The sequence below is a fragment of the Crocodylus porosus genome, unplaced genomic scaffold (genome assembly GCF_001723895.1).
Source record: "Crocodylus porosus isolate Cpor-Errol unplaced genomic scaffold, CroPor_comp1, whole genome shotgun sequence".
Classification (NCBI taxonomy): Eukaryota; Metazoa; Chordata; order Crocodylia; family Crocodylidae; genus Crocodylus; species Crocodylus porosus.
Genome location: NW_017728886.1, coordinates 13,962,848 through 13,970,856, shown reverse-complemented (window position 1 = coordinate 13,970,856; position 8,009 = coordinate 13,962,848). Strand labels below are relative to the sequence as shown.

The 8,009-nt window shown below is 47.4% G+C and overlaps 1 long non-coding RNA gene across 1 annotated transcript; it reads left to right on the top strand.

Annotated features, from left to right (window-relative positions):
• Positions 1-6,466: 6,466 nt before the first annotated feature.
• LOC109319407 lies at positions 6,467-6,678 on the top strand. The gene is made up of 2 exons (XR_002103503.1): positions 6,467-6,499; positions 6,594-6,678. It is a non-coding gene; the product is annotated as an uncharacterized LOC109319407 (long non-coding RNA).
• The last annotated feature ends 1,331 nt before the right edge of the window (positions 6,679-8,009 follow it).

Below are 8,009 nucleotides of genomic sequence, written 5' to 3'. Positions count from 1 at the left end.
GTCAAGACCAAAATACTATCCAACATCAAGGAGGTGATAAGGGTGAGGTGTAGGGGAAGCAAACTCCAAAAAGAGACTTCGTTAGCTGACCTAAAGTGTCACTCAGAGAATTGGTTTCCTGGTAAAGGAAAAAAACAAAATCATAGCAGGTGAGAGGGAAACACCCCAGAGCATCTGAGTGATATGGTTGGTGCCCCCCACTCATCACTTAACAGAAGGACATCAGGCTGAAAAGGATCTAGGACCTATAATACCTACAGCTGACACTAACTCATCTTTCCTGCTCTCGGATCATTTTTATGCCTCTTGTTTGCACTCTCTCCAATTTGTTAATGTTTTAGAAAGTATATTGAAACAGAAATTTCATGCTGTATTCTAGGAAAAGTCTCACGAATGTCATATATTATCCCATGCCGCTATTCACCTGTTTATACATTCATGTTAGTTCACTCTGAGCCCAAATTCTTTTCTATGTCTACTGCTTTCTAAGTTGCAAAGCCTATCCTGCATTTTTTGCTTCTAGGTAAATAGCCTTGCACTTAGCCATATTAAAATACCCTTTGACTGCAAGTCACTTTTGTGCCCCCATAAAAAGATCTAAGAAGTTACTTTTGTGCCCCATAAAAATGTTTATGGGGGTGAAAGCAAAAGCAAACAAACATCCACACCCTTTGTTGAGCCACAAATGCCTGAATTTGTGGTCACAAAAAAAAGGTAATATAAACGTGTGCTATTTTTGCAGATCACATCTCTTTGTTTTCAAGTGGGATGCACAGGTTTGTACCCTTGAAGCCCTAGGAGTGCCTGCCCAAGTTTTCTGAGGTGCACCTCAGTTCCAATTCAGGATGCTCTTCTGCAAGCAGCAAAATATTGCAGACATTGGCTAGATCCAGTCCTCCAGGTACTTGCATCCGGGCCATAGGCACCCACCAATGAATTGTACCCCACCCAGCCCTTCTGCCCATGAGAGTGGGAGCAAGACACCCACATATACACCCCCACCCCTCACCAACAAACCCTATTGCACCTCACTCTCATCCTCGTGGGTGGAAGGGCCTGGCCCTACCAGGAGCAGCTTCCAGCCAGCTTCCAAGCAGCAGCTTTCAAGCTGCTGCAGCTGCCACAGGGGGACCTGCTTGGCTTCCCCAGCATCCCACTCACTCTGGGCAGCAGGTAGAAAAGCAATGAGGGTAGGGGCAGAGGCAGGGGTAGCTGCAGCTGCATGGGGGCAGGAAGTGTGGGGCTGGGGCTGGTGGCAGCACAGAGCTCACACCCAGGGGGGTGGCAGGAGTGTGGAGCTCTGCTGGGCAGGGTGTGGGTGTGAGGGAGGGTGGGGGGCGTGTAGGTAGGGTTTGAAATATGAGAGGGCTTAGGGGGACTGAGCCCCCCCATAAGATGAGAGCTCCCCCATAAGGAAAAAGAGTTCTCTATAAGCCCCCCAGCCTGTCCCATGCCTTTCTAAGCATCTCAGGTGGTGGTGGTTGCGGCAGTGGCTGCTTCCAGCTGCCACTGCTGCAGACCTCCCTAAGAGTCAGAGTGTCATTCAGACCCTGGGTGTGGGGACCCCCCTACACACTCCTCCACATGGTGCACAGCCCCTGCTACCAGTGGCAACAGCAGGCAAGGGCACTCAGGGTGCTTGTGCCTTGCGCAGACAATGATGCCTGGTGGTGCATATCTCTCACCAGTGCTTTGTGTGGAGGCAAGGAGCACAGCCTGCCTGGCCCACCTGTATTGCAGGGGCTCCACACAGTGCGTGTGCAGCTTTCGCACATGCATAACACCAAGGGAAGCCTTGTGCTGGAGCTAGATGCTTTCCCTGCCCCCTGCCACACAGATCCTAGGACTCCATTTGGAAGTGGGGGCTGGGGCCCCCTCCACTTCTGGAAGAGTCCTGGGACCTTCACGGCAGGGGGTGGGGAAGGCAGCTAGCTCCAGTGCAGGGCTTCCCCCAGTGCTGCACGAGTTCGGAAGCTGCACATGCACTGCACAGAGTCCCTGTGATAGAGGCATCCCGAATTATCATCCTGACAACCTTTACTCAGCTGCTGCCGAACCCCTATCTCTGATGTTCCCCTGACTCTTTGCATTCCTGGAACTTCCCCAGTCTTGGCAGAGCAAAGCAGCTCAGTGTCTAACTTATACCTAAGCCCACTGGGATTCAGCAATGAAGCCTTCTTCTGCCGAAGTCCTTTAATGAAGCAGTTCTCAGCCTTTTTGATCCTCCAACTGACCTCCAACTCTTTCTACAGCCCTACAGTTCCCTTCCCTCCACCCCAAACTGCAGCATATTGGCCCATGCCTCCCATGCTTCCTTCCATCTTTTCACTCCCAAAATCCTGTCTGCCTCCACCTTCATGGTCTGACTCCTTCCTTCCACCCGCCAAAGGTCAGCCAACTCTTCTACATTGTAGCCATCTTTGTGGCATGTCTATAGCTCCTCTGAACTCAGCAGTTGAGGACTACTGCTCTAATAGGCCCAATCTAGAGCGCCTTCTCAGAAACTGCCTAAAGTACTGTCAGGGTTGGGATCCTTTCTGAATGCAGTAGCTTCTGCTTACTTTTAAACCAAGGGTGTTAAACTCACCCCTATGCCCTGGACCAGATCCAGCAACAAGGCTCCTCACAGGCCAGATCCATGTGGCAAGCAGCTGCAGTGTGGTCAGGGGCAGCAGTAGTGATAGTGGAAGCAACAGTAGTGGGGCCAGTGGTGGAGGCAGTGGGGCAAGTGGCCACTTGCCATGGCAGGGGTGGTACAAGCAGTGTTGACAGCAGGGCAAGCAGCTGTGGGACAAGCAGAGTTGTGTCAAGAGCCCTTGCTTGCCCACTTGCTGCTGATGCCCGTGTCTAATGGGGCACTGGGGCCCCAGATTCTGTTGTATTCCTCACCCACTATGAGCCATACCCCCAAATTCCTTGACTTGCTAGTAGCCCAGTGGGCTGGATCCAGCCCATGGACTGTATATTTGACACCCATTTTAAACCATATTTGGAGGAGAAGCCACTATATAATTGCCTGGTGCCATATTTATTTACCTGCGTGTTTCCACCGAAAACAACCCTCCAAAATTGAGGTGTATGCCTGAAGTAGAGAAGCTGGCTTTCTTTGCTGGAATCGAAGAAGCATGTATAGTATGCTGTGCTCTAATGGTTGCCAAGATAGCAGCTGCATCCCTCAGCTTTGAGTTTAACGACGGGTGCCTTGAGTATAAAAATGTTGAGCACCGCTGCCCTATGGGCTATCTCCATGTGGAAGTGAAGCGGTCTCTAATAGAAGTACTTGCCAATTCTCAGTCCTTTCAGAATGATGAATTCTCAGTGCCTGCCCTTGCCCTGTGCACAGATCTGAGGGGCACATGCTCCCCCATGCTTGCCCAGGAGTGCACACAGCAGCTGGAGCTGCCTTCTCCCCATCCCTGTGTCCCCCAGAATGAGCCACTTGTGGCTCTGTCCTGCACCCCACCCAACTGGCCAGCACTTGTTGGCGTCCCTTCACTTTGGCACCCAGGGTGGTCAGCCCTCTTGCTCCCTCCTTGTTATGGCACTTGATGCAGAGGGAAGTGATGGAATGACAGTTTCCTATCCTGATGCTGCTGATGGGATGTGATATCCTTTCTGAGCAGCCAGGGGGGATTGGCAGTTTCTGCAAACTGATCAAGCTGGAGGGATCTGGTTGCCTGCAGGAGGAGCTCTCACACTTTTCCTGCAATTTTCAGGTGTGGGGACATGGACAGAACTCAGTGCAAGGGCTCTCATTCTGGCCCTAACAGCAAAATCCCCATGACTTCATTTGTTCAGTGGCTTCCCTTCTGCCTGGGATCTAGGCAGAGGAGAAGCCCTTTACGAGGAGGAGGCAGGGAAGAAGGGAGTTAGAGAACAAGTCCCAGGCTGTTGGTGGGGTGGATAATTAAAACTATTTTGGGGATGTCTAGTCAATTAATTATATTACTTAAAGAAGTAATTTTATTGTCATTATTGGATAATTCTATATTTAAATAGTGGATTAAACATATACAAAGAATTATATTTTGTAATATTTAGAACGTGAGGGGTTTTTTTTATATAAAGGTATATAAAGTATTATTAACGTACCAAGTTAGAGAGATCTGTGCTTGGTTTAGTGTTTCCAGCAAGTGGTCAAAGATGTAAAGATATTCTTGCATGTAAGGAAAGCCTTGTGCAGAAGAGGAATACTTTGTGTTTCTTGGAAATTCATTGTCCATTTCCACTTCCATTTTATAACTCTTAAACAGGAGAAAAATACTGGGGAGGTTGGGAAAGTGAAGGCGAGAGAGATAAGAGAGTACAAGGGAAGAAGGGCTAGTCCATTTTACTTAGTGGTGAGCAAAAAGGGGAAATGGAATCTCAATTTGAGTAGACAGGGAAAAGCATAAGTTGTGTGTGTGATAAGGGATGAGTTTTCTGCCTGACATTTTTGCACACAGAAAGGGAGTTAAAGCTAAGAGACAGGCTGAAAAGCATTTTCAGTACTTGTGTTTTTTTAAACATGATTTTGGGGTGCAATTTGATATCGTTATCTTTGATCTCCTGAGGTTGGGACTAACGGTACCTATATATACATTAAAGCAGTCTATGCTGTTATTATTTATTTCCATTCTGGTAATACTAAGGAAACTGATTCCTCAGCCAGGATCTCATGGGCCAGGATTGTGCTAGGTGCTGTGCAAACACAAAACAAAAAGTCCCTGCCTCAAGGAACTTAGAATCTAAGACACGTGCTTGGGCATGGGAGCAGGCATTTTAATTAGAGTCATTCTTGCAGAGCCTCTTTAATCAAAACACCATAGTGTCATGTGTATTAAGCCTCTGCACATTTAAAAACGGCTGCAGGATGCTTTAACTAAAGCTCACTCAACAAGCTTTAGTAAATGCACCTCAGTGGCCATTTTTAAACCTGAGGGGGTTTATACACATGATGCTGCGGTGATACTAGAAGAGTGTTCTAATTAGTTCTAATCAAGTCTATTCTGACACATTCTAACTAGAACATGTTGGAGCAGATGTATAGGCACCCTAAGACATTAAATGGGTATAGACTGATGAGGGAGTACAAGAAGGCAATACAGTACTTTAAAGATTTAGTGGATCTCAATATAAAGTCAAACCAGAGCTTTGATGTTGGTTTTATCTCCTTCTCATGGTCACTCCCATCTAGACAACATAATCCACTTGATTTACAAAGCCTGCTAAGGTGGTTTCATATCACCTAAAAGCTATACATAAGAACAAGATGATGAATAGTTAACAGCATCAACTTGTGTTCTTTATATAATAAATACATTAGTGCTACCACTAGATTCAGAGGGAGACATTCTTTACCACTCAACAGCCCCATCAATTCTTGATTTTGATATAGAAAAACTCAGACTGAGAGCCTTGCATCCACTCCAGTCCCTTTGTGCCCCCTTGGTATCCTGGGTGAACATTGCCGTGGTAGTATGTAGCGCTCTTGCCTCCTTGCTACCATGCTGTGACATTTCCCTGAAGGAGACGAAGGTTGGGAGGAATGGCAGATTCCTTTCTGTCCAGTTTTGCCACTCTATTGTCTTCACCACTTGGGCTGTTTCAGGCAAAACTCTTTCAGGGCCTGGACACGTGACACCTTTACACCTCTGTGCTTTTTTTCCTTGGTTTTATAGTTGCTCTAAATTATACCAGTAACAGTGATGACTTGCTGTTTCAGGATATCTGTTTGCTGCAGGTACTGTTACAGCACCGTGCCAATAGATGGCAGGGAACAAAGGGTGTGTGGACAAAATGACATTTCCTGTTTATGCTGATGCAGCTGCATTTGTGTTTGCATGACCTGGGATTTCCCACCATTCTAAAATCCATTTAGTGCCTTAAACTAACACCACTCAGAGATGTATTAATTTGCAGTGGTCTCCAGTTACGCTGCTCCAACTGTTGATTTGTTTGTGCAAACAGCCAAAGACTCCAAAGACTTCTAATTAATCCCCTTTGCCATGAGGAAGTGCTGTGTTCCAGCCTTCAGTCAGTAGGTGCTGCTGTGTGTTCTTTTTTTTTACCCTCCTTCACTCCTCCCTGCTCCCTCACAGCACGTAGTTCAGGTTGGGTTGGGTCTGCTTAGACAAATTATTATTTTAAAATGGGGGGAGGCAAATAATCGCCTAATTTTCTAACCCCTCTTAGTTCTTCCACCCCTCTGCCACTTATAGTGTATATCCTCCCCCCCTGCCCATGTACCTTCTGTGGCAGGGCACTGTAGGTGCCTGCCACTTTAAGGGCCTGAGCCAAGTTGCCAGCAGGTGCCTGATTATGGCAGCCATTTTGGATCCCTGGCTGCCTTTATAACCAGATCAACAACATTGCCTGGTTGCAAGGCTACTGGTATTATCCTGGAGGTAAGGGCGGGAGCTGTAGGGAATATGACCTGTGATTCCCCCCACACCCTCTGTCATGTGCTGCCATGACTGCGGACATCGCTCGTGACGACAGCTGCAGCATCACCATGGTGGTAAGTATTTTGCAAGTAGTCTGAAGCTTTGGAGTGGTTAGATGACTTCCTTCAGTATTGCAAACCTTCTGAACTTTATCATATTCCATTTCAGAACCACGACCAAAAGTCCAGGGGCAGCAGGATACTGCCTGCCAGACCCAATGCCCAGGATATGCAGCGTCCCAGGTGATATTTAGGTAATATGTGCCACTAATTTTGTGAGGAGGGACAAAAGTCCAGTTTTTCGACTGTGAACCATACCCTCCTCCTTTTCCTCTTCTTCCTTTTTTTCCCCTTGCTCACAGAAAACTTTTGAGGTGGAACTCTGTGAGGTGGCAAACAGCCCTCAGCCCAGTGAAGAGGAGAGTAGAGTGAAGATAGTGAACAGGAGTAGAGTGAAAATATCTTCAGATTTTTAATTTATTTTCCTTCCTTTCACAAGTCAGAGAAGAAACTCAAGGAGACAGAAACCTCCAGGAGACAGTGGTGGGTGGGTGTCAGAAGACATGTACCTCAGTCCAAATTTGCTGAGACACGGCCAGTAGCCAGGAGGAGGGCGAGAAGACTATATGAGGTGGGCCTGCCGAGCTTGTGCAAATTGAGCTGATGCTCAGACCGAAGCCAGCGAAGAAAGCTCAGCTTAGCTTCCTTAGTTGCCAGCAACAATTTGAAAGTTACTAGGGTGCAATGGAGCAGTATAAGGCAGAGGTGGGCAAGTGGGGCGAACAAGGGGTTATCTGGTTTGGAACATCTCAAGAAACTGATTAATAACCAGGAAAAACATAAGATTAAGGAGTAACCAGACACTTAGGAGTCAGCTTGAAATTCTTATGAATAGAAGATATACTGGATGGGATACCACACTGTTTCTTCTCAGATGGCTTGCAGCATCAGGGTTTTGTAGTTTACCTGTTGTGAATAAGCTTCAATTTAGCATGAGTGTTCATAAACTGTAGGGAGGACTTCTACCAGTCAGCCTGGAAAAAGTATGACAGCATTTGTGGTCAGGGCTCCAACAGACTGGACATTGTGATGAACCCTTAACCATTGTTCAGATGTTGCCCATGCCCCCTCTGACTCGGTCTTTTGCCTCAGCATTCCCTAACCCGGCACCCGAGTTTTGGTAGTCAATCAAGTTTAAATAGGCCTCCCATAGTGGGACTGGGGAATGTATGGCCCAAGATGCCTATTAAACTTTTCTTCTGCTTAGTTCTGGTTAAATGAGGTATGGGAGTGTGTGTGTGTGTGTGGGGGGGGGGGAGTGGGAATAGAAAAAGTCCTTTGTAAGTCCAGTAAGCTGGGTGCCAGGCCTCCCTCAGGAAGACAGAGCTGACAGGTAACAGCTTCCTTAATGGAAGGCCCAACGTGCATCCTGAGCCCTCTGCAGCAATGAAGGAAATGCACTTGCAGAACTTGTCCAGGTCATGCTGATACAGGACAGGGCCAGTAACCAGGAGGAGGGCAAGAAGACTATATGAAGTGGGCCTGCAGAGCTTGTGCAAATTGAGTTGATGCTTGGGCCAAAGCC